This window comes from Balaenoptera borealis (assembly GCF_965194805.1).
Source record: "Balaenoptera borealis genome assembly, chromosome: 9".
NCBI lineage: Eukaryota > Metazoa > Chordata > Mammalia > Artiodactyla > Balaenopteridae > Balaenoptera > Balaenoptera borealis.
The window spans coordinates 36,021,553-36,048,720 of record NC_138873.1 but is presented as its reverse complement, the minus strand read 5'-3'; the positions used below and the strand labels follow the sequence as shown (position 1 = coordinate 36,048,720).

The 27,168-nt window shown below is 34.9% G+C and overlaps 1 long non-coding RNA gene across 1 annotated transcript in view; it reads left to right on the top strand.

The window, feature by feature from the left end:
• Positions 1–25,708, top strand: part of LOC309635305 — a 244,117-nt gene extending 218,409 nt beyond the window's left edge. Inside the window, exon 2 of the long non-coding RNA XR_014248749.1 lies at positions 24,343–25,708. This is a non-coding gene — a long non-coding RNA (uncharacterized lncRNA). The remainder of the gene's footprint in view (positions 1–24,342) is intronic.
• Positions 25,709–27,168: the final 1,460 nt, after the last annotated feature.

Sequence of the window (27,168 nt, the reverse complement as noted above, 5' to 3'; positions counted from 1 at the left end):
ATAGTCATTAACGTTCATCTTGATAAGTACTATGGTTAGTATATAAATGAAGTGTGTGGAAGCATAAAGGTGGGAAGCAACAAGATTAGAAATGACATTCTCCACTTGAATGAAGCAAACTTTTTGGATTTTAGCCCATGTAGTAACACTATTAAACATTACCACTAATTTAAAAACAATTACTTATAATTTACTACAGATAAATTACATCTTTTTAAATGACTGATTTATTTAGATATAACTGAGGTAAGGAACTTGGTGTCTAGTTAAAGAATAAGTCCAGAGTATGAGTAGTTAATTTTAGTTATGAATTAACTAAACTAATAAAATGATTTTCTAGTTTTTCTCCTTACAAGTAAATTCTGAACCTTTCTACTTTCTACTAAAAACCTATCCTAATTCCTTTTTTTTTTTTTTTTTTTGTATTAGCTCCCAATGAACTCTACCAAAATCTTTTTTGGATATGAAATCTATGTAGCCCCAGACCAGGCCACATCCTGGCTACTCTCCCAAATAAATCACAGTGAAAAAAGAAATCTGAAGTATGAAAAAGTGGTTGGAGGAATCAAATAAATTTAAATGTGGTGTTCCTTGATTTTGTATACCTCAGTATCCAGTGTACTTTGATTTTCGAAATTACAGACAAATTCTACAGAAGAGAGTTTCTATTTTTTAACCTTGGTTTTCTAACTAAAATTATAAACCTGTCATAATAACTTTAACATCTTCAGCATATGAAACAACATATTAAATGTTTTCAAAGGCAATTAGTATACTTATCCTTTTTACGAATGAGCATCCAAAGTGAGAAAGCTAACATGTCCCTGCCTTAGAATTTTAAAGCTAACAGCATTACTGTATGGACAGATGCAGAGAAGAAGTGAATTAGTCAATGTCATTAATTTGTTCTAACAAGGGGCTGTGTCTTCCTAAACCAGTAACTAAGAGGCTTACAACTCCTCCAAGGTTTACATAAACTGCTTTGGGGCTGCCAATTATTAACAGGTATACTTCTCAGAATACTTAAATGAGTTTTCAAATAAGAGGGTAGACTGGATCTAGAATGATAGTTCATGTATCATTCAGAAGGGCCAACAACCTTGCCCATGTCCATTTTCCCAAGTGCCAACCACCTGTGTTTCTCCCTTACTACTCCAGTATACGCCTGAATTCTGGACATTATGAAACATATTAGCTAGACTCATACTGACTTTTAGTAAACAGAATTGAGTGTGAATAATATTTATTATCATGTAGACTACTTGGCTGAAGCTACCTTAAAAGACAGTTTCATTCTGCTTATACAACAATGCTTCACCTTCTACAGTAGCACACACACACACACACACACACACACACACATATATAAAAGTACACTTGGACCAAGCCAAAATGAGAGACAAAAGTGTGATTCACCAAGGAAAGAAATATATAAAGGAAGGTGACTAAACTGAGACTTTATACAACTGTTTATTTGTCATAAAACCATCCATGAGCTGAGATATAAGCACAAGCATTAAGTGAATGACAGTTGTTTTATTGTGTTTTCAACGTTTTTAGTTGTATCTTAAAAAATACCAGATGCTGTCCACATGATGCCAAACATATGGCTTTTGGCTGTGCTCTTATGATCTATAGTAGATTGCTATAATGTACAAGGCAGGGAAAAAAGCGATTTACAGATAGCTGTGGCCTGAGTGGCTTGCAGCTGGATCTAATTTCACTGAACTGATGGCCTCTTCCCTCCAGCACCTTCTATTTTATCAAATGCAACATATTGTTTTCTGAAGTGGTTCTTGTTGTCGTAGTGAGTACCCCAGATGGATAGCACACAGGACATTTGGTTGTCTGTTTTCTGACTAAGGTCAGGACCTACTGTTGTTCATGTTTGGGTGGAGGGCATATTTCATGGGACTGTCCAAGACAGCTAATGAGTTTCAGCTGTCTAAGAGATAATGTATAAGACATTGCTCACTTGGCTGACATACTTAGAGGCTATTATAGCCACTTGAGTTCTTAGGCACTAATACGGTGCCTCTTAGTTGGAAAATGCCTTTATCATTTACTAAACTGACATGTCACCTGGAAAAAAGGATGAAAAAGGTAAGAGAATGAATAAAAGTTAATTACTCAATTGCATTGTGATTGACTATATACTTCTCTGCATCTGCTACTAGATTTTAAGCTTCTTGAAGGTATACAATATGTCTTATTCAATGCTGAATAGTCTGCACATAGGCTGGGGGCTGGTACATAGTAGGGTCTTAAATATCTACTTAATGAATAGATGGAAAAGCAAGCATTCAAAGAGTTTCCGTAGACTTGATAATTATGGAGGGGAGTGGATGAGTAGTATATGAATGGTAAAGTTGTAGATCTCATTCTGTTTCCTGTTTTCCCTAAACCCTATTGTTTTAAGATCCTTCTTTGTAGCTCTTTGTTTATATGATCTATTTCTTTCAACTGTAGCATAATATTTGTGCGTGCATTTGCTAAATTTTACCTGTCAGTCTGTAACTGATGGATGCCAAGACTGCTTCCAACTCCCTTCCAGCACAGGATAATTTCCAGCCATCTCTGCTGCTGCCGTGACATTTCGATGTGGGACTGTATGGGAGACACTTGCAGATGGGGCTGTTTAAGTTTTTAAATGTTACTGAAGCCATACCTTTTTCCTTTATTTAATGGAAGACTTTTCCATGAGGTTTGTACCTCCTTAGTCTTCATTTAGGAAACCAGGCACAGATTTCCCCAAACCATTTCTAGGGATTTGTTGTCCACCACTTCTCCTTCCAGTTATGTCCCTAGAGAGGAGGGTACATTTCTCTTTCTTTTCTGAAACTCAGCTTCATCCAATCTACTCAAACTAGATTACATTGTGAGGGCAATGAAGTTTGTATATGTAAATTTATACCAATTGTCTTCATGGCTTAATCTTTTGAGTTCCATAATACTCAGCTCTAGCAAATAAAAATTGGTTTCCCGTATCTGTTTTTCCTTCTTATGATCCATTATCCACAATGCCGCCAGATTGTTCTCTCTTATTTTTAGACATTAGTTTTTGCAGTTTCTTTTTTATTGTGGTAAAATACACATAACAGAATTTACCATCTTAATAAGTTTTGAGTGTATAGTTCAGTGGTATTAAATACATTAATAATGTTATGAAACCATCACCACCATCCATCTTCATAACTGTTTTCATCTTGTAAAACTGAAACTCTGCACCCATTAAACAATGTTTTCATCCCCCTCCCCCCAGCCCCAGCAACCACCATTCTACTTTTTGACTCTGTGATTTTAACTATTCTAAATACCTCATATAAATGGAATTATACCAAATTTGTCTTTTTTCTTATTCCACACATAAGTATACCATACAGTATTTGTCTTTCTCTGTCTGATTTCTTTCACTTAGCATAATGTCCTCAAGTTTCATCCATGTTGTAGCATATGGCAGAATTTTCTTTTTTTTAAGGCTGAATAATATTCTATTATATGTTTATACTATACAATACATTTCACTTCTCTCTTCACCGGTCAATGGACACTTGGGTTGCTTCCACGTTTTAGCTGAATAATGCTGGTATGAACGTTGGTGTACAAATATTTCTTTGAGACCTTGCCTTCAATTCTTTTGGGTATATAACCAAAAGTGGAACTGCTTGACCATATGGTAATTTTATTTTTAAGTGTTTGAGGAACTACCATCCTTTTTTCGACAGCTATATCATTTTACAGTCCTACCAAAAATACACAAGTGTTTTAATTTCTCCACATTCTCGCCAATACTTTTTATTTTCTGATTTTTTGGTAGTAGTCATTCTAATGGGTGTGAGGTGTTGTCTTATTGTAGTTTTGATTTGCATTTCCCTAATTATTACTGATGTTGCACATCTTTTCATGTGCTTATTCACCATTTGTATACCTTATTTAGAGAAATGTTTATTCAAGTCTTTTGCTCATTTTTTAAAATAGATTGTTGTTTTTTTAATTATATATTTTGGATATGAATTCCTTGTCAAGTATGTGACTTGCAGATATTTTCTCCCATTCTTTGTGTTTCCCTTTCACTCTGTTGATATTGTCTTTTAATGCACACTTTTTAAAAATTTTCATGAAGTCCAATTTGTCAATTTTTTTTCTTGTTGATGAGCTTTTGGTGACATATCTAAGAAATCATTGCCAAATCCAATTTTGTGAAGTTTTGCTCTATGTTTTCTTTTAAGAGTTTTATAGTTTATGTCTTACATTTAGCTATTTGATCCATTTTGAGTTAATTTTGTACACGATGTTAGGTAAAGTCCAACTTCATTCTTTGCAGGTGAATATCCAGTTTTCCTAGCACCATTTGTTGAAAAGATTGTCCTTTCTCTGTTGATGGTCTTGGTACCATGGTCAAAAATTATTTGACCATATATGAGGAAGTTTATTTTGGGGTTCTCTGTTCTATTCCATTGTTCTACATGTCTGTCTGTATGCTAGTACCACACTGTTTTGATTACTGTAGCTTTATATTAAGTTTTGAAATCAGGAAGTGTGAGTCTTCCAGGTTTGTTTTCCTTTTTAAAGATTGTTTTGGGTATTTGGGGCCCCTTAATATTCCATATGGATTTTAAGATAGGTTTTCTATTCTTGCATAAAACATCATTGGGATTTTGACATGGATTGCATTGAATCTATAGATTGCATTGGGTAGTACTGGCATCTTAACAATATTAAATCTTTCAATTCAGGAACATGGTATGTGTTTCCATTTATTTATGTTTTCTTTCATTTCCTTCAGCAATGCTTTGTAGTATTTATTGCACAAGTCTTTCACATCCTTGGTTAGGTTCATTTCTAAGTATTTTATTTTTTCTGATGCTATTGTAGATGAAATTGTTTTTTATAATTTCCTTTTCAGATTGTTCATTGTTAGTGTAGAGAAATGCAGATGATCTTTGTATCCTGGTATTTTTCTGAATTCACTTATTTAACTCTAACAGGTTTTTGGTAGGATACTTAGGGTTTTCTACATATAAGATCATATCATCTGCAAACAGAGATAATTTTACTTCTTGCTTTCCAATTTCTATGATTTTTATTTCATTTTCTTGCTAACTTCTCTGGCTAGAACTTCTAGTACTATGTTGAACAGAAGTGGCAAAAGCAGGCATCTTTGCCTTGTTCCTGATTCTAGAGGAAAACATTTAAGTCTTTGACTACTGAGTATTATGTTTCTTGTGGGTTTTTCATTTATGGGTTTTATTATATTGAGGTAGTTAGTTTGTTGAGTGAGTTTGTTATGACAAGGTGTTGAATTTTGTCAAATGCTTTTTCAGTGTGAATTAGGAAGATCATGTTGTTTTTCTCCTTCATTCTGTTAATGTGGTGTATTACATTGATTTTTGTGGAACCATCCTTGCATTCCAAGAATAAATCTCATTTGGTCATAGTGAATAATGCTTTTTAATATATTGCTGAATTTATTTGCTCATATTTTGTTGAGAATTTTGCATCAATGTTTATAAGAGATATTGATCTGTAGTTTTCTTGTGCTGTCTTTGTCTGGCTTTGGTATCAGGATAATGCTGGTCTCATAGAATTAGTTAGAAAGTGTTCCCTCCTCTTCAATATTTTGGAAAATTTTGAGAATAATTGGTGTTAGAACTTCTTTAAATGTTTGGTAGCATTTACTAGCGGAGCCATCAGGTCCAGGGCTTTTCTTTGTTGAGAGATTTTTGATTACTAATTCAATCTACTTACTAGCTATAGGTCCATTTATATTTTCTATTTCTTTGTGATTTAGTCTTGGCAGGTTTTATATTTCTAGGAATTTGTCCATTTCCTCTGGGTTATCCAATTTTTTGCTGTACAACTGTTCATAGTACTCTGTTATAATCTTTTTATTTCTGTAGAATTGGGAACAATGTTCCAACTTTCATTTCTGATTTTAGTAATTTGAATCTTCTTTTTTGTTTTGTCCATCTAGTTAAAGGTTTGTCAGTTCTGTTGATTTTTTTTCAAAAAAATAACTTTTTGTTTCAATTGATTTTCTTTATTATTTTTCTACTCTGTTTTATTTCCTTCCTTGTGCTGTCTTTGCTCCTTGGGTTCAGTTTGCTCTTTTTTTTTTCTTAGTTCCTCAAGTTGCAAAGTTGGGTTGTTGACTTGAGATCTTTCTTGATTTTCAACATAGGCATTTACAGCTAGAAATTTTACACTGAGCACTGCTTTTACTACATCCCATAAGCTTTAGTATGTTGTGTTTTTGTTTTTATTTATTTCTGTTTTCTAATTTCTCTTTTGATTTATTCTTTGACCAATTGTTTAAGTGTATGTTCCTTAATTTCCACATGTTTGTGAATTTTCCAGTTTTCTGTTACTGATTTCTAACTTTACCCCTTCTTTGGGCAGAGAAGATACTTTGTATGATATCTATCTTTTTTTTTGGATATCTATCTTTAAAATCTATTGAGACTTGTTTTTTAGCTTAACATATAGTCTATCCAGGAGAATGTACCATATGCACTTGAATAATGTGTATACTGTGGTTGTCGGGTAGAGTGTTCTGTATGTGTATGTTTGGTCTAGTTGGCTTACTGTGTTTTTTAAGCCCTCTATTTCCTTACTTATTTTTTGTCTTATTGATCTATCCATTGTTGAAAATGGGATATTGAAGTCTTCAACTATTAGTGTAGAATGATCCTCCCTTTAATTCTGTCAGTTTTTACTTTATGTATTTTGAGGGTCTATTAATAGGTGTATAAATGTTTATAATTGTTTTATCTTCTTAAATTTTTATTAATATACAATGTTCTTTGGGTCTTGAAACCTTTTTTGGATTGAAAGTCTATTTTGTCTGAAAATTGTATAGCCAGACCAGCTCTCTTTTGGTTACTATTTGCATGGAATATCTTTTCCAACCTTTTGCTTTCAACCTCTTTGTGCCTTTGAATCTGAAGTGATTTCTTTTAGACAGCTCATAATTGAATCACGCTTTTTAAAAAATCCGTTCGTCCAGTCTCTGTATTTTGATGAAGAATTTGATTAATTTACATTTAAAGTAATTACTAATATAAAGGAACTTACTTCTGCTAGTTTATTACTTGTTTTTTATACGGCTTATAGCTGTTTTTGTCTCTCATTTCCTCAATTACTGACTTCATTTGTGTTTACTTGATTTTTTTGTATTGAAATCTTTTTATTCCCTTTTTATTTCCTTTTGTATATATTCTACAGATATTTTCTTTTTGGTTATCATGAGGATTACATTTAACAGCCTGAAGTTATAACAGTCTAATTTGAATTTATATCAACTTCAATGGCATATAAAAACTCTGCTCCTATACAGTTCCATGTTTCTCCTTTCTGTTATTAATGGCACAGATTACATCTTTATATATTGTATACCCTCAAACATAGATTCATAACTGTTTTTTAAATGAATTTATCTTTTAACTTCTGTAGAAAATTAAAAACAGTTACAAAACAAAATTACCATTAGACTAGCTTTTATAATTGCCCATATATTTACCTTTACTGGAAGTCTTTATTTCTTTATACAGCTTTGAGTTATTGACTACTTTCATTTCAGTCTGACATACTCTCTTTAGCATTTGTTTGTAGGGCAGGCCCAGTGTTAAAAAACAACTCCTTTAACTTTTGTTTATCTGAGAATGTCTTAATTTCTTCTCATTTTTTTTAAAGATTTTTTTTTTTTTAATGTGGACCATTTTTAAAGTCTTTATTGAATTTGTTTCAATATTGCTTCTGTTTTATGTTCTGGTTTTTTGGCCACGAGGCATGTGGGATCTTAGCTCCCCCACCAGGGATCGAACCTGCCCCCCTGCATTGGAAGGCAAAGTCTTAACGTCGGGACCACCAGGGAACTCCCTCTCCCTCATTTTTAAGGAGAGTCTTGCTGGATATAGGCTCCTTATTTGATCTTTTTTTTTTTCTTTCTGCACTTTGACTATATCAACCCACTGCCTCATGGCCTCCAAGGTTTCTAATGAGAAATAGGCTGATAATCTTATTGAGGATTCCTGGTGTGTAGTGAGTCACTTCTCTTTTGCCATTTTTAAGATATTCTCTTTGTTTTTTGCTTTTGACAGTTTGATTAAAATGTGTCCATGTGAGTAAATTATCTGGTCCATGATTTAGCTTATTCTCATGAAGTTATCACTTTCCTCTTAATTGCTTATCACCAAAACCTCCATTGTCTTTGAGAGTACTATTAGGCTTAAACTTCTCCACATTGTGTTTCAAATGAAGTTAGTTCCTCTGGGCAGAACTTTAGAGCTCTCCATTCTTTTTTTTTTTTTTCCCATTAATAATTTTATTTTATTTTTTATTTATTTATTTATTTTTTAAACATCTTTATTGGAGTATAATTGCTTTACAATGGTGTGTTAGTTTCTGCTTTATAACAAAGTGAATTAGTTATACATATACATATGATCCCATATCTCTTCCCTCTTGCATCTCCCTCCCTCCCACCCTCCCTATCCCACCCCTATGACCTGCCTTTCTCTCTGGACAATATTTCTGCACCTCTGCTCTGCAGCTGGTACCTTAGAGTAATACCCCAGTTTTAAGAGCAGGGTGCTGGATATGAGTGGTAGCTTCTGGTTTTCTGAGCTTGTCTCTGCTAGCATGGAACCATCACCCAATGAGTGATCTGGATAAAAGCTATTGAAGGTCAAGGACTCTTAGCCTGCAATACCTGGAGTGAACTCCACCCTACAAATTAGAGTTGAGTGAAGGAAGGGAGTCTTTGTCCTTTCAGCTGCATTTGCTTGGCATTTAGTCACTGAAACATGGAGGCGGGAGACTGAGAAATGTGGGTGGCCTACCTTTCCCAGGGAGATAACATGGAATGGGAAAGAGGAAAGGGAGCCCTATTATCTTGGCTGTACCTGCCTGAAGTGGAGGTTCCATCACACTGAGGTGGAGATTGGTGAAAAAGGAGTGGATTATGATTCAAGTACCACAGATTCTCACTCTTTTTACTGAGTTTAGTAGAGTTTTTTTGAATAAATATTTCTTCCTTTCCTCTATTCCCTTAAGACAGTTTCCAGAAACTTTAAATAATTGTTTTAAAATAAATTTCACCAGTTGTGGTTGTTTTCTGGGGAGAAGTCTGCAGAATTCTTCATGTCTTCATTCCAGAAGTAATAACACCTAGATGTCTCTTAGTAGGAATAATTATAATAACTATTGCTAGTATTTGTTGACTATTGATTATGTTCCAGGTACTGGGCTGATTGTTTCACATGATTATATTCTTGGATCTTCATTTGCCTTGTGTATATTTTTTAGTTTATTGCTTATTGCCTGTATACACTCATTAGAATAAAACCTAATAGAGTCTGGATTTTAGCTGCTTTATTTGTCCTCATTTTCCTGAAAGTGTTACAGTGCTTGGCACATTGTGTGTGCTGCATACATATTGGTTGGATAAATTAATGAAAGACTAAATATGTCATTAACTGAAGTAGGGTCTATTATTAGTCCCATTTTTAGAGGAGAAAATTAAGACTTATGGAAGTTAAGTAACATGCCCAAATTTACAGAGCCCATAAGTGAAATGCTTGGGATTGAAAAATAGGTTTATCTAACACCAAATCTTGAACTTTTAACCACCATTATATTTGGTCAGTGCAAATAAAAGAGACAATCTCTATGCTTAATACTTTATGTTTTTGCTATCCAAAGTGAGAAGAATTTTTTTTTCATTGTTACTTTATAGAACACTTTATTGTTCTATTGTTTATTTGGCACTAATAAAACAATATAGAGATCATACCAATATAATAAGATGGAAGGAGGAAAGAGCACAATAAGTGGATAAATGGCCCTCAGATATATGTACTGTCATCTACCTTCCACTCTCGCCTTTTGTTTTTACCCTATAAAGTACTGGATAATATCTCTTTATGTTAGTTTATGGCAACCTCTTTTAGCATGGTGAATTGGAGATAATTATATAATTGTAGAGGAAAGGAGAAGTTTATTGTATGCTCTACTGGAATATTTTGTTTTAGGGCTATAGAGAATTAGTGAAAGCCTTATTATGCAGCTTTCATGGTGTCCCTGACTATTGGGAATTTCTTAGATGTTGCACTACAAGTTTTCACTTCCATTATTTATATTCCACGAGGTCCTGAGTCTGTTACAATATTACTGGAAAAAAGTAATCGTAAATAAAAGGTTTCATCATTTTTTTAAGGGATGATGAAAGACAAGCAGAAATCACGTTAATGTTATTGAAATGAGAGTGAGATATATAAGAACGTTCAGCTAATTTATCTACAGAGAAAAATATTGTCTTGCATTAATTACCTAAGTGTTTCAGTTAAAATATTTTGCATTTGAATTTTTAATTTAATTGAATTCATCTGAACATCATGCAAATTAAGACAGGTTATAGCTTTGTCCAATAACAATCATCTAAATACTAAATTGGACATTAAATTTGCTAATGAAATTGCTAATAACCAAAATAAGACTCAGTGGCTGTAGACCTGTGTGTTTTTACTTTGGATAATTATGCAGCCCAAATAATCATCTATTATTAGTATCAGATAACACAGATTGTTCATCTTCTTCTGGGTAAAACAGTAATGCTATGAAGTCATGCTCTAGAGAAGTGATTTTTCTGGTGTTTAGCTCCAAATGCTATGTTCAGCTCCAAGTGCTATGGTAGGAAATTAGATTCTTGGCTGTTCTTTGATTCTAAAATTAAAATGTGCTGAATCTGCAAAATCTAACACTTTTTGAGGTTTTTCCATGGCTACTGTAACTAAACACATGAGACACAGGAAGAATTGCTGTATTAAAATATTTTTGGAATCCTAACAAATATATTATAAAAAAAATTATTCTTTCCTACTTTCCAATAAGGACTATTTTTATAGCTAAATGGATTACAGAATGTGGAAATAAAGTGCCCTGTATATAGGCTTTTGTGTGTGTGATTGCTTTCTTTTTTACTTAGTAATAACTCTGATAATGAATTTGGGGTTAGTATTACACTTTAAAAATATAACCACTATTTGAAAGCTAACCGAGTATAATGCAGATGAATTGGGGTACCTTAGTGATAGAAGAAGGTGCCAGAGCCATCTTGCTTGAAACTTACCACCACTGCCTAAGCCACTCATGAAGACAACTGATATCCATTTACTGTGTTATCATAGTCCTCACTAGAAAACATTTAAAAACTTTTATATCATTTATTTTCAGTTTCTAATCATTTTAAAGTCAATGTATCCTTTATACCTAAAATAACTTCTTTTTCCTGAAATATAATTTTCTTGTTGCCATTTTCTCTCCCAATGAAGAGGAAACCCACAGGTAATTACACTTTGTTTAATATATAAAGACAATTATATAATCAACTGAATCTTTTCAAGGCTAAAAATTCATAATTTCTTTAGTATTTCCCCTTAGATGAACTTTACTATCTAAACTGTCTCCTACTCCTCCCTTCCATTGAATATACTGTACTTGCTTCTGTTTAGTTCCTCTCTTTCCTTTTTCTGTTATAAAAAAGATCAAATGATTCTTTAAATCAATATGAGACTAATGTCAAGTAAATGGAAAGGTATTGGGTTTGGAAATCTCACTCTTATTACTTCATCCCAGCAGATCCTAATTTTTTTAAATGAGAGTTTGCCAATGCTCAAATGATTTCAACTTAGCTTCAAATAGAATATTTTACTGTCATTTGTATGTGCCGTCATTTATTTCCCATTTTGTACTGGATAAAGCAGAGAATACTTGGGAAGTTGCACAAAAGTATTTTGTCCAATTCTTAATTATCTGGGGGTATATGAGCTCATTTAATGAGTAATTAGTTAAAAGAAAAGAGTATATTTTTAAAGGAAAAGATATAAAACTTTTATAAATTAGTATGAATATTTCCTTATTGGAAAGCATTATTGTTTGGGATTACACACCAAGAGACATAGCAAATTATTCATCCATTCATGGAAGTACTCTTCCCCACTGACAAGGTGAATAATGGACCTACTGAGCATGGGGGAGTGAAGATATAAGTTGTGCAAGGGACCCAAAAGGAGGGAGCATAACAGAGAATGAATTATTATAATGTGTGAAGAAAGAAAATAAATAATTACATTATTAACAAATTAACAAAGGATTGTAAAACAGACTCTGAAAACTACATAGTATTGTTGAAAGAAACGGAAGACCTAAAGAAATTGAAAGACTACAGTAACATCAAGATGGTGGAGTAGGAGGGTGTGGAATGCACTTCCCCCCATGAACACATAAAAATACATCTACATGTGGAACAGTTCTCACTGAAAACTAACTGGAGACTGGCAGAGAGACTCCTGTACAGCCAAGGCTGTTAAAGATACATACATAATTAGGTTAGAAGGGAAGAGACATGATCAGGTTAGGACCTGAGCCCTTGGGAGGGGACTCAGAAGAGAAGGGACATTACATGGGCAGAGATCCTTCCTGGGGAGTGAGCAGTTAAAGCCACATATTGGGCCCCCCAGCCCTGGGTTCTGACACTGGGAAGACAAGTCCTGTTGGCTGGTTGGAGGGCTTGTGGGACTAACAGGAGGGCTGTGGGAAGCCTGGACTCCACTTGTAAAGAGCACACACAAGCTTGCTTACTCTCCGAACAGGGTGGAGAGCGTGGATTAAAACTGTACGGGTAGCTGGCCAGTTTCCCACAACTGCTGCACGACTGCCTCCCAGCCTAAGCCGAGCAACTGCTCCAGGCTCACTTGCTTCATGACACAGCTTGACACTGGGGTGAGGGCTGCTGCAGCTGAGGAGAGACCTTGGCTGTGAGACACAAATGTGGCTCAGACTCGAGGGACATCTGAGCATGGTAGGAGCAGCATTATTGGTGCTAACACAGGCATTGCATCAGAAGCAGTCCCAATCTCTCTCTGTGGCCCAATGCCACAGCCTGTTCCCTGACCCATGCTGAGCACCCACACCAGCCAATCTTGCTCCAGCACTGCTATCCTCAGGTAAGGGTGCCAGTGCTGGGAGCGGGGAGAGCACACACTTAAAGGGAACAGAGCCAGCTCAGACCTGACCCTAAGCACTTCTGCCCCAGCAACTTGGTACCTGCCCCTGATAGGGCAGTGACAGCCACTGAAAAGAGGAGAAGCCCCTGCTCACACCTGGCTCTGGCCCCAGCCACTCCATCTCCATCTCCACTTCCTACCAAGGTGACAGCTACCAACACACCCTGAGGAAAGACATAACTTGTGTTCATGTCAATCCAGCTCTCCCACCAAAGTCACTGGGCATTTGCAGACTCTATAGGGATGCTCACCCCTTCAAGACCAAAATAGGTAACTGTTTCACCTAATTTCATAAAGACAAGAGAAAGGTAAGCAAAATGAGAAGACAGAGGAATTTGTTTCAATTGAAAGAGCAAGAGAAAACCCCTGAAAAAAATTAATGAACATAAACAATTTACCAGATAAAGAGTTCAAAGCACTAGTAATAAGAATGCTAATTGAACTAAGGAAAAGAATAGATAAATAAGTGAGAAATTTAACAAGGAACTAGAAAATATAAAAATTAACAGTCAGAATTGAAGAATACAATAACTGCAATGGAAAACACACCAGAAGGAATTACAGCAGACTAGATGATACAGAAGAATACATAAGTGATCTGGAAGACAGAATAATGGAAATCACCCAATCAGAAGAGCAAAAAAGAAAAACAAAAGAATGAGAACAGTTTAAGGGATCTCTGGGACAACATAAGTATAATAACATTTGCATGATAGGAGTCCTAGAAGGAGAAAGAGAAAGGGGTGTTAAAAACGTATTTGATGAAATTATGGCTGAAAACGTCCCAAACCTGAAGAAGGAAGCAGGTAAGCAGGTACAGGAAGTTCAGAGGGTCCCTGACGAGATAAACCCAAACAGACCCACACCAAGGCATTATCATAATTAAAATGCCAAAAGCTAAAGAGAGAATTCTAAAGGCAGCAAGAGAATAACAAAGAGTTATATACAAGGCTATTAGCTGACTTTTCTAAACAAACATTGCAGGCCAAAAGAGAGGCATGATATATTCAAAGTGCTGATAGGAAAAAAACCCCTGCAAGCTAGGGTACTCTACCCAGCAAGATTATCATTTAAAATGAAAGAAGAGATAAAAACTTCTCAGATAAGTGAAAACTAAGAGAGTTCATCAATTCTAAGTCTACCCTAAAAGAAATGTTAAAGGGTCTTCTCTAAGTGGAAAAGAAAAGGCTATAGCAAGAAGTAAGAATCTATAGGAAAAGGAAAATCCCACTAGTAAAGGCAAATATGTAGTAAAGGTCAAGGAGCAACCACTTAAATAAGCTAGTACAAAGATTAAAAGACAAAAAAATGTAAAATTAAGTATAACTGCAATAATCAGTAAATTATCAGGAATAAACATGAAGTTATAAAATATGACATCAAAATGTCAGGGAGGAGATTAAAAAATGTGGATCTTTTAGAAAGTGTTTGAACTTAAAAGACTATCTGTTTAAAAGAAGTAGATATAATTATAGGTCAATATATGTGAACCCCTTGGTAACCGTAAATCAAAAAACTACAATAGATACACAAAAACTAGAGAAACAGGAACACAAGCATACCACTAAAGGAAGTCATCAAATCATAAGGGAAGAAAAAAAAGAAGGAAAAACAGAGAACTACAAAAAAACCCAGGTCCATCAACAGATGAATGGATAAAGAAGATGTGATATATATATATCCACATATATATATCCATCCATATATATAATCCATCCATATATATGATGTGATATATATATAATGGAATATTGTATTTATAATGTGATATATATATAAAATGGAATATTATATATATAATGGAATATTACTCAGCTATTAAAAAGAATGAAATTTGCAGCAACATGGATGGACCTAGAGATTATCATACTAAGTGAAGTAAGTCAGAAAGAGAAAGACAAATACTATATGATACCACTTATATGTGGAATCTAAAATACAACACAAATGAACATATCTGCCAAACAAAAACAGACTCACAAAACAGACTCACAGATATAGAGAACAGACTTGTGGTTACCAAGGGGGAGGGGAGTGGGGGAGGGAAGAATTGGGAGTTTGGGATTAGCAGATGCAAACTATTATATATAGGATGGATAAACAACAAGGTCCTACTGTATAGCACAGGGAACTATATTCAATATCTTGTGATAAACCCTAATGGAAAAGAATATGAAAAAGAATATATATATATGTATGTATAACTGAGTCACTTTGCTGTACAGCAGAAATTAACACAACATTGTAAATCAACTATACTTCACTAAAATTAAAAAAAAATAAGAAAAGACAAAAGCCTGGAAAACAAGTAACAAAATGGGAATAAGTACGTACCTATCAATAATTAAATGTCAGTGGACTCAATGAGCCAATCAAAACATATAGGGTGGCTGATTGGATAAAAAAAATAGGACCCATCAATATGCTCCTTACAAGAGACCCTCTTCAGAGTGAAAGAAACATGCAGACTGAAAGTGAAGGGTGGAAAAAGATATTTCATGGAAATGGAAATGACAAGAAAGCAGGGTTAGCAATACTCATATCAGACAAAATAGACTTTAAAACAAACTCCATAACAAAAGAAAACGAAGGGCATTATATAGTGATAAAAGCATCAATACAAGAAGAAAATATTACACACACGAACATATTTGCAGCTAACAGAGGAGCACTTAAATATGTAGAGCAAATATTAACAGACATAAGGGAGAAATTGACAATAATACAATTGTAGTAGGGGACTTTAACACCACATATACCTCAATGGACAAATCATCCAGACAGAAAATCAGTAAGGAAACAGTGGTCTTAAATGACACAATGGACCAGTTGGACTTAATAGATATCTATAGGCATTCCATCTAAAAACAGCACAATACACATTCTTTTCAAGCGCATATGGAATGTTTTTCAGGATAGATCCCATGCTAGGCCACAAAACAAGTTTTGACACATTTGAGAGGATAGAAATTACATCAACCATTTTCCTGACCACAATGGTATGAAACTAGAAATCAATTACAGCAGGAAAAACGAGAAAAACACAAACATGTGAAAACTAAACATGCTACTAAAAAACTAATGGGTCAATGAAAAAATCAAAGAGGAAATGAAAAATACCTCAAGACAAAGGAAAATGGAAATGCAACTTTCCAAAATCTATAGGATCCCAAAAAAACAGTTCTAAGAGGTTTATATTGCTACAGGCCTGCCTCAAGAAACAAAACTCTCAAATAAACAACCTAACTTACTTACTATCTAAAGGAACTGTAAGAAGAAGTACAGACAAAGCCCAAAGAAAGCAGAAGGAAGGAATTAATAAAGATCAGAGAAAATAAAGAGACCAAAAAAAAAAAAAAGAAAAAAAAGAATAAAAACAGTGAAACCAAGAGCTGGTTTTCAAAAATATAAACAAGGCTCATGAAGAAGAAAAGAGACAAGACCCAAATAAACAAGAAATGAAAGAAGAGAAATAACAATATCACATGGATGCAAAAAATCATAAGAACATACTACAGACAGTTATACAGTTATATACCAACCAACTGAACAACCTAGAAGAAATGGACAAATTTCTAAAAACATTCAACCTTCCAAGACTGAATCAAGAAGAGATAGATATACTGATCACCAATAGTGAAATTGAATTTATAATTAAAAAAATACTCCCAGTAAACAAAAGTCCAGGACCAGATGGCTTCACAGGGGAATTCCACCAAACATATAAAGAAGAGCTAATACCGATCCTTCTCAAACTGTAACAAAAAATTGAAGAGGAAGGGACACTCCCAAATTCATTCTATGAGGCAACTGTTATCCTGATACCAAAACCACACAAAGACACTACAAAAAAAGAAAATTACAAGCTAATATCTCTGATGAATATAGATGTAAAGATCCTAAGCAAAATATTAGCAAACTGAATTCAACAACATATAAAAAGGATTGTACACCACGTTCAAGTGGGATTTATTCCAGGGATACAAGGATGGTTCAATATTTGCAAATCAATCAAGCTGATACACCTCATTAACAAAAGGAAGGATAAAAAGCACATGATCATCTCAAAAGACACAGAAAAAGCATTTGACGAAGTCAACATCCATTCATGTTAAAAACTCTCATTAAAGTTGGTATAGAGGGAACATGTCTCAACATAATAAAGGCTATTTATGACAAACCTACAGCCAACATCACAGTCAATGGTGAAAATCTGAAAACCTTTCCTCTAAGATCAGGAACAAGACAAGGATTCCCACTCTCACCACTTTTATTTAACATAGTATTGGAAGCCATAGCCACAGTGATCAAATAAGAAAAAGAAATAAAAGGCATCCAAATTGGAAAGGAAGAAGTAAAACTGTCACTGTTTGCAGGTATGTCATACATGTACTTGTACATAACTATACAAAGCAGCCATGATATAGAATCATAAATATTCATACATCAACTGATGAATTGATTAGTAAAATGCAGTATATCATACCATTGGAAAATACCTGTCTTACAGTGGAATATTTTCAGCAAAGTATTATATTTTGCTGGAAAAGGCATAACTATGGAAACAGTAAAAAGATCAGTGGTTGTCAGGGGTTTGGAAGAGAGAGGGAGGGAGGTGTGAATGAGTGTAACACAGAGAATTTTTAGGGCAATGAAACCATTCTATATGGGACTGTAATGGTGCATATACATCATACATTTGTCAAAACCTGTAGAATGTATGACACAAAGAGTAAACCCTAGTGTAAATTATAAACTTTTGTTGTTAAAAATGTATCAATATTGACTCATCAGTTTTAACAAAAGTACCTCACTAATGCAAGATATTAATAATAGAGAAAACTGTGTATGAGGAATGAGAGAGGTAGTATATGGGAACTCTCTGTACTTTCCACTTAATTTTTCAATAAAACTAAAATTGCTTTAACAATACAAAGTCTATTAATTGTAAGAAAAGGAATGAAGTACTAATACATGCCATAGCATGAACGGAGCCTTGAAAATTTTATGCTTAATGAAAAGAGCCAGTCTTAAAGGGCACTACACATTGTGTGAATTTCATTTGTATGAAATGTCTAGAATAAGCATCATTCTATAGAGGGACAGACACTAGATTGGTGGTTGCCAAGGCTGGGAATAGGGGAGGGTTGTTGGAAGGAAATAGGAAATGACTGCTAATGGGCATGAGGTTTCTTTCTGGGGTGATGAAAATCTTCTAAAACTGCTTATGGTGATGATTTAAGTGAGTGAATTTTATGATATATCAATTATATCTCAATAAATCCATTCCAAAGCAGTAGCAGCAATTAAGTAGTTAACTGCCTGCAGTAATTCTTTTGTCCATATTGCATATAGCAAAGCTAATGACTTCTGCCAGGCACTAGTCCTTTCCATTGTCTGTGAAAATCCAGAATGAATTCCAGCAAAGCCTATGTATGCATCACCCTTTCCCCCTCTTTACTTTCTTTTTAAACCAATCCGCTTAATTACCAGAGTGAAAAATCCCACTAAGTGACTTGAAAGTATTTAGAATATAAAGATTATCAAATGATGTGCCAGGAAGTTTCTGAACCATAAGAGAGTGAATATGATGGTTTAAGTCACTAGTTGACCATTCTTTAAAAGAAATGGGCCAACTTCACAGTAAAAATAGACTAGGAGACTTGAAGAGGAACATCTTTTGGGGTTATCTACATGAATCAGCTGCAAGTTTATCCTGCTGAATTCTTTTTTTTTTTTTTTAATTAATTTATTTATTTATGGCTGTGTTGGGTCTTCGTTTCTGTGCAAGGGCTTTCTCTAGTTGCGGTGAGCGGGGGCCACTCTTCATCGCTGTGCGTGGGCCTCTCACTGTCGCGGCCTCTCTTGTTGTGGAGCACAGGCTCCAGATGCGCAGGCTCAGTAGTTGTGGCTCATGGGCCTAGTTGCTCCGTGGCATGTGGGATCTTCCCAGACCAGGGCTCGAACCCGTGTCCCCTGCATTGGCAGGCAGATTCTCAACCACTGCGCCACCAGGGAAGCCCCTGCTGAATTCTTGAGACTGGAATCCTGAAAAGAAAACAACCATCTGTGCGCTAGTGCTGTTGTTTTTGTTTGTTGATTTGTTTGTTTTTGGTAACAGCTTTATTGTTTAATTTTTAGTATTAATTTAATAAAAGGAGAAAGGGGGAGAGAGAGAGAGAGAAAAAAAAAAAGAATATGAATGAGAGAGAGAGAGAAAGGGAAACCAGCCAGAATTCATAAGTTCAAAATGGATAGAATGAGGGGAAAAATTCTAGTATGAAGCCAAAGTGATGAATATTGGAGAGATCATGAGAGTAAAAGGTTATGAGAGGGTGGATGGCAGGTGGAGTTTGAAGTACCTAATCTGAGTCAACAAGAGTCAAGAAGGTTGCTACATGGAAATTTTGTAGGATGCTTATGGCCCTGGGCTTAAGGGGAGTAATTATATTGGAGTTCTTGAATTGGAATAGATTCTGAGCAAATCTGGTGCAAAAAGCTTCTCTTTGTGTTTTATTTAATATTCTTATTCAGATAAACTATGAAAGGAGAAATAACTGATCTAGCCGTAGAAGAATTTAACAAATTTTAAATAATAAACTGAAATTATACATCTGAGAGAATTAGTGTTCACAGTCATTGATTGAAACTTGTGTTCTGCAATCCTCTTTTTAAAAAAATACAACTATAACATGGGTGGTTTATATCTCCCAAATGTGTCTCTTGTTATTGATTCTCATGGTTAAGCCCAAAGTCTACCAAAAGTATTGCCTAAACTTAGGCTTTTGGAGACAAAATAAAGTTTCTAATATTTAAGTTTAATGTTTCCAAATAGCCTTTTTAATGTTCTGTTTTGAATTTCTCATTGACAATCTAATTAAGGTTAGAGTTTTTTTTTGTTTTTGTTGCTGCTGTTGTTTGTTTCTCTCTCAATACACCTTACTTGACCAGGATATAAACATTGGATTATAAACATTGGATATAGACAAGACTGAGATCAATCACTGACAATAAGATTTTGATTAGAAGTAAGTGTAATCTATGAGAACAGAACTCATGAGAATCTTCTAGTCAACAAAAGATAACTTTTAAGCTGAAAGCCCTTCACTCCCTCTCAGTCTTCTCAACTCTGTATCCCACCAGCCCAGCTCTGGATATATATGGGCCCAGGGGAAATTATGTCAGTGGTTAAGGAAACTTGGAATTGTTGTTTTTGATATGGGCTACTGAATCCGTCTCATGAAAGTTCATAAATGGTGTCTACTAGACTAAAAATAGAAGCAAAATTGTCCCTATATTTACATGCTAAAACCTACAAATATTGAAATGTATTTTAAAATTAGTATTTCCAGGAATTTTTCACATATCCCTAGAAAAATAACCAATGATGAAATAATTTTTCAATTCCAAATAAACTCCAATAAGTTGATGGCAGCTCCACCACCATTTATAGCTCTAAAAATAATGATGTCAGCTCTCCAGTTAATACACTACATGGAGATCTAAAGACTCAAATTAAAATCTAACAGCATGTGCCTTGGAAAAGGATTGTAAATATCGAGGCAGATATGTCCTTTTTATAAGGGAGCTGAATCAGAATGAGAAGGAACATATTGTTAGTATAGCAAACGCTAAGCATGACAATCCTCTGATATTGAGGTTAAAATGGCCAATGCACTTTTATCTCTGCCAAACATTTCCTTTTCCTTTTCCAGTTAGAAAGCATAAAGTTTTGAAGTCTACGGAAAGAATAAAATTCTTTGGCAGACAAAATGCAATTTTGTGTTATTCACTCAATTCAATTTTATTGAGTGCTTACTGTGTTCTAGGCACAGCTCTAAGAACTGGAATGATATAATAAACAAAGCTCTTGCCCTTGTAGAGTTTACATTCTAGTAAGGGGAGACACATGATATATAAATGAATAAAATAAGAAAAATGTCCGATAGAGTATTAGTTTTCTATTGCCACTAAATTATCGCAAACCTAGTGACTTAAAACAACTCAAATTTATTGTCTTGTAGTTATGGAGGTCACAGTCTGATATGGATTTCACTGAGCCAAAATCAAGGTGTCAGCTGAGCTATGCATTCTCTGGGAAATCTAAACAAAGCCTCATAAGGATACACAAAATGCACACATGTGGACACTTCAGACATCTAACTAACTCAGTTTACTCTGTGTATTATGAGCCACATCCATCTAAACCTATATTAAAACTCGCAGTCCAATTCCAGATAAACTTTATTCCAGTGGCTCATAATAACTCACAAGGTTTAGCCTTTCAGATACCCACTTGCACAAGAAAACTTCAAGTCTTTTTTCAAAGTAAAGTACCGTATTTATTGTAATACTATATACTTTTTAGCCATTTAACAAATGCTACCATTTTAAAATTAGGTTTCTATATTCTTTTTAAAGACCTTATTTTTTAGAGCAGTTTTATGTACAATAAAACTGAGAGGATGGTCCAGAGATTTCCCATATACCCCCTGTTCCCACACATGAAGAACCTCCTGCATTATCGACATCACTCACCAGAATAGTACATTTTTTTCCAAGGATGAACCTACATTGACACATCATAATCACCCAAAGTCCATAATTTACCTAAGGGTTCACTCTTGGTGTTGTACATTCAATGGATTTGGACAAATGTATAGTGATGTATATCCTTTATTATAATACATTACTATTTTCAATGCCCTAAAACCCTCTGTGCTCTGCCTGTTCATCTCTCCCTCCTGCCTTGCCCCTTGCCCTGCCCCCACAAACATTGATCTTTTTATTGTATCCATAGTTTTGCCTTTTCCAGAATGTCATATAGGTGGAATCATACAAGATGTAGCCTTCTCAGATTGGCTTCTTTCACTTAGTAACATGCATTTAAGTTTCCTCCATGTCTTTTCATGGCTAGATAGCTCTTATCTTTTTAGTGCTGAGTAATATTTTATTGTCTGATATACCACAGTTTATTTATTCTCTCATCTCCTGAAGGGCATCTTGGTTGCTTCCAAGTTTTGGCAATTATGAATAAAGCTGCTCTAAATATCCATGTTCAGGTTTTTGTGTGGACATAATTTTTCAAAATTTTGTGTAAATATCAAGAAGTGCAATTACTGGATTATATGACAAGTATGTTTAATTTTGCAAAAACCACCAAACTGTCTTCCAACGTGGCTGTACCATTTTGCATTCCCACTAGCAATGAATGAGAGTTCCATTCATATCCTCAACAACATTTGGTGTTGTTAGTATTCTGGATTTTGGTTATGCCAATAAGTTTATATTTTTTTAATTTGAATTTCCCTAATGACATATGATGTGGAACATCTTTTCATATATTTATTTGTCATTTATATATCTTCCTTGGTGAAGTGTCTGTTAAAGTCTTTGGCCCATTTTTTAATTAGGTTATTTATTTTCTTATTGTTGAGTTTTAAGAGTTCTTTGAATATTTTGGATAATGGCCCTTTATTAGACATGTCTTTTGTCAATATGTTCCCCCAGTGTGTGGCTTGTCTTTTCATTCTCTTGTTATTGTCTTTCACATACTAGAAGTTTTTAATTATTAGGAAGTACAGCTTATCAATTAGTTCTTCCATGGATTGTCTTTGATTTTGTATCTAAAAAGGCATCACTATATCCAAGGCCATCTAGGTTTCCTCCTATAGTATCTTCTAGGAATTTTATAGTTTTGCATTTTACATTTAAATCTATGATTCATTTGATTTAGTTTTGTGAAGGGTTTGAAGTTCTGTCTAGATTCATTTTTTTGCTTGTGGATGTCCAGTTGTTCTCACACCGTTTGTTGAGGTCTTGGCTCCACTGCATTGCCTTTGCTTCTTTGTCAAAAATCAGTTGACCATATTTATGGGGGTCTATTTCTGGGCTCTCTGTTCTGTCCCATTGATCTATTTGTATATTCTTTCACCAATACCACACTATCTTGATTACTGTAGCTTTATAGTAAGTTTTGAAGCTGGGTAGCATCAGCCCTTTAACTTCGTTCTTCTTCACTGTTGTGTTGGCTCTTATGAGTCTTTTGCCTCTACGTATAAACTAGAGAATCAGGTTTTCGATGTCCACAAAAAATTTACTGGGATTTTGACTGGGATTGCATAAAATCCATATGAATGGTCTCTATCTCTTTAAAATGTATAACTAGGAAAGTTTTTTGTTGTTTTATTTTGTTTTTGCCTTTTCAGTTCCAACTTTATTTTTTATTTTTTTATGAAGTATAGTTGATTCACGTTGTGTTAGATTCTGATGTACAGCAAAGTGATTCAGTTATACATATATATATTCTTTTTCATTATAAGTTACTATAAGATATTGAGTATAATTCCCTGTGCTATACAGTAGGACCTTGTTGTTTATCTATTTTATATATAGTAGTTTGTGTCTGCTAATCCCAAACTCCTAATTTACCCCTCCCCTCCTTTCCCCTTTGGTAACCATAAGTTTGTCTTCTATGCTAACAAAGTTTTTTGAGTAATGTGCCACTCACCCCATTTTCCTCATAAGTCCTGTGTTTTTGTTGAACAATTTTGCCTAATGAAGATTTTTAGGAATACATATGTATGTTGTAGCAGAACTCACTGTACAGTGATGGATGGAGTTTGTTGAAATCAACAGGCTTGTTTTTATGAAACTATCTTTACTTTTTCACTATTGAATGTCAAAAATAAAACTGTGCTTTTTAATTTATATTCTCCTATCATTTTAAGGGGAGGAAGAGCATAGATCTTTTAAAACCAAACCATACTGGTATTATCTTACCTTTGTCCTATCTAAGTTACCAAATGCTCTGAACTAGCAAAATGAGTGTCTCACCCCAAGAGAAAAGCTTACTTTTTGGCAACATTAAGATTCTTTAGGAAAATCATATTTTTCCTAAACTATAAAACTTGGCATTATTTCTATGTTATTTGCCACAAGGCCCTGATTATCAGGGTTACACTCACTTTCTCACATACCTGCATAATGACACATACACACATATGTTGTCTTGACCTTTATTTCTTTTTTTAAAATAAATTTATTTATTTATTTTTGGATGCGTTGGGTCTTCGTTGCTGCAAGTGGGCTTTCTCTAGTTGCGGCGAGCGGGGGCTACTCTTCGTGTGGTGCGTGAGCTTCTCACTGCAGTGGCTTCTCTTGTTGTGGAGCATGGGCTCTAGGCGCACAGGCATCAGTAGTTGTGGCTCACGGGCTCCGTAGTTGTGGCTCATGGGCTCTAGAGCTCAGGCTCAGTAGTTGTGACACATGGGCTTAGTTGCTCTGAGGCATGTGGGATCTTCCTGGACCAGGGCTTGAACCCGTGTTCCCTGCATTGGCAGGTGGATTCTTAACCACTGTGCCACCAGGGAAGTCCTGACCTTTATTTCTTAGTCACGTGCTAAACCCACTGCAAGAGATCATACTTCCTCTGTAATCAATAAACTACAGGGCTTGTTAAATGTTGAGGAAAAATGCAGAGAGTTTGACTATATTTAAAAGTACGTTAAAAGAATAATGTCATAGAATTGAACATTTCCCCCTACTTGGTTGAACGTCTGTTTTATGCCATGGTATAGGTATAGACATACTCTAGCAACTTCAAAGAATTAATGTGTTCCCTTAGGTCCTTAACAAAATGATCAAATGGAAGGCAATTTTGGAGAAAAGAGAACTCCCCGGAAGTTGTCTATTCATTTGTGGGTGTGGGGCAGATTCTGTGGGTGGCCACACAATCACATGGGAGCACTCAGCCTTGCTACATGGAGTGACTAGGAAAATGAGAGAGGTCAATAACTTCACACTATAATAAGTGATTTTTACTCATGAGGAGAGTCTAAAGGCCTCTTTCTCTTCCAAATGTTTCCTTTCACTGGTAGAAGGAAGACTGTGCTCACGACAATTAAGTACCCAGCTCTTGTCCTAATATAAGAATCAATAACTGTGCCTCTGCTTTTTGTAAAGTTGGATACATAATATTTCTTGATATAAAATCACTGTATACTCATTTTATAAATTTTAGAAAATGTGGATGAGCAGAAAAAGAAAACAAAAACTATCGTTATATCTACCACTGATATAATTTATGCCACTATTTTTGTGTGTATTCTCATAGCTCTCTGTCTCTATATATACATAGACATGATTTTATTCAGTTAACATAAAGGGTAAACATAAATCCATCTCATTAACTATTCTCTAGTATGTTTAATGACTGCACAATATTTTATTATAGGTTTGTACACTAATTTTTTAACCTGTTTCTTATTGTTGGACGTTTAGTTTTTTTCCAAGTTTTTTTTTTTTTAACTAAATAATTTCCCCATGATTGTCTTTGTTATTATATCTTCTTGAAGATTAATGATTATTTCCTTAGGACATAGCCAAAGAAATATACAAAAATGTCCATTTTCTGCACACTCTTGCCAAATCAGAGTATTATTATCTTTTATTTTCTAATTCAGTAAGTGAAAAATAAATATCTTATTTTAATTTGTGTTTCTTTGCTATCCAGTTAGGTTGAATTTGTTAAATTTTTATTTATTTATTTATTTATTTTTGGCTGTGTTGGGTCTTCGTTTCTGTGCGAGGGCTTTCTCTAGTTGCGGCGAGCGGGGGCCATGCCTCATCGCGGTGCACGGGCCTCTCACCATTGCGGCCTCTCTTGTTGCAGAGCACAGGCTCCAGACGCGCAGGCTCAGCAGTTGTGGCTCACGGGCCCAGCTGCTCCGCGGCATGTGGAATCCTCCCAGACCAGGGCTCGAACCCGTGTCCCCTGCACTGGCAGGCAGATTCTCAACCACTGCGCCACCAAGGAATCCCCTAGGTTGAATTTTTAAAATATATTTATTAGTGATTTGTATTTCTTCCTTTGCAGGTTAAATATGTGTCAGACAATTTCTACAGGGATCTAAGCATTCCCCAGAGTAAACAGAGAACAAACAATCCTGAAAATGCCCCTCTACTCATCCCCCAAATTTGTTTCCTCTCTTGCCAAAGAGAAAAAGAAGTATTTAAATTTTGGTACATTTTCTTTATGCCTCCATACCTTTGACCATGCTTGTTCTGCCTGCAATATCCTTCCTCACTTAGGGAAGACTTGTACTCAAATTCCAAGGTCTGCTCATGTATCTGTTCTCCCACAGTATTCTGTGGCCCCTGTTATCTCACTTATCATGGAATGCTGGCTTTAGGGTTAGTGACCTGTGTCTGTATCTGGAATAGATTGTGGGCTGTTTCATGCAGGGACCACATCTTATTTCTCTCCTGCTTCCTCCCACACTTGATTTATTAGCACAGTGTCTTGAACATATCAGGTATGCAGTAAATATTAAATTTTAACTTACAAATAAGTCATTAAGGGAAATATAAGTAAAACTCAATTTCGCATTTTATAACTCTCTTAAGTCAGATGAGCCAGTGCTCAATATAGAAAAAAATTATTTTCCTAGAATATATTTAAACTTTAATTCAGTATTATAAGATTGCTTATATATGAATATATATATATACACATATATATTCAAATAAAACGTAAAAGACATGTCAGTGTAATTTACATATTTACACTATTCATTGCCGGTATCTTTGCTAGGCATTGAACACATGGCTTGCACTGACTAAGATTTCCTTACTGTAGGTCTTGGTGAGGACCAAATCTTCCCACTGATTTGGAAAGGATTTGAACTCTCTTCAGAGCAATGGGTGCTGGAAGAGGCCAAATGTTGACATCTGTATAGTTGATGTCTTCAGTTCTTCTAGTGAATGTTTTGCAAAATAAGAAAGACCATATTTTCACTTTATCTTCCTCTCCACTATTCTACACACATGCACACAGACCTGGTCAACCAACTGAAATCATTGCCTCTGGGAAAAGAGAGTTTTTCCTCCTATTTTATCCTAAGTATCTTAAGGGCAGCCAAGGAGGTTGTTAAAAGTATAATATTTGGATTTTATGAGATAAACACCTGTTGATTTAAAGTACATAATCTTCTAACCCATTGGATGATTAGAAGGAGGACCTTCCTCTGGGGCCTGAGTTTGGCATATTAAACACTGACTTTCTCTTTTACCTCCCAAGTGTTCTGACCCCAGTGTTTTTTTC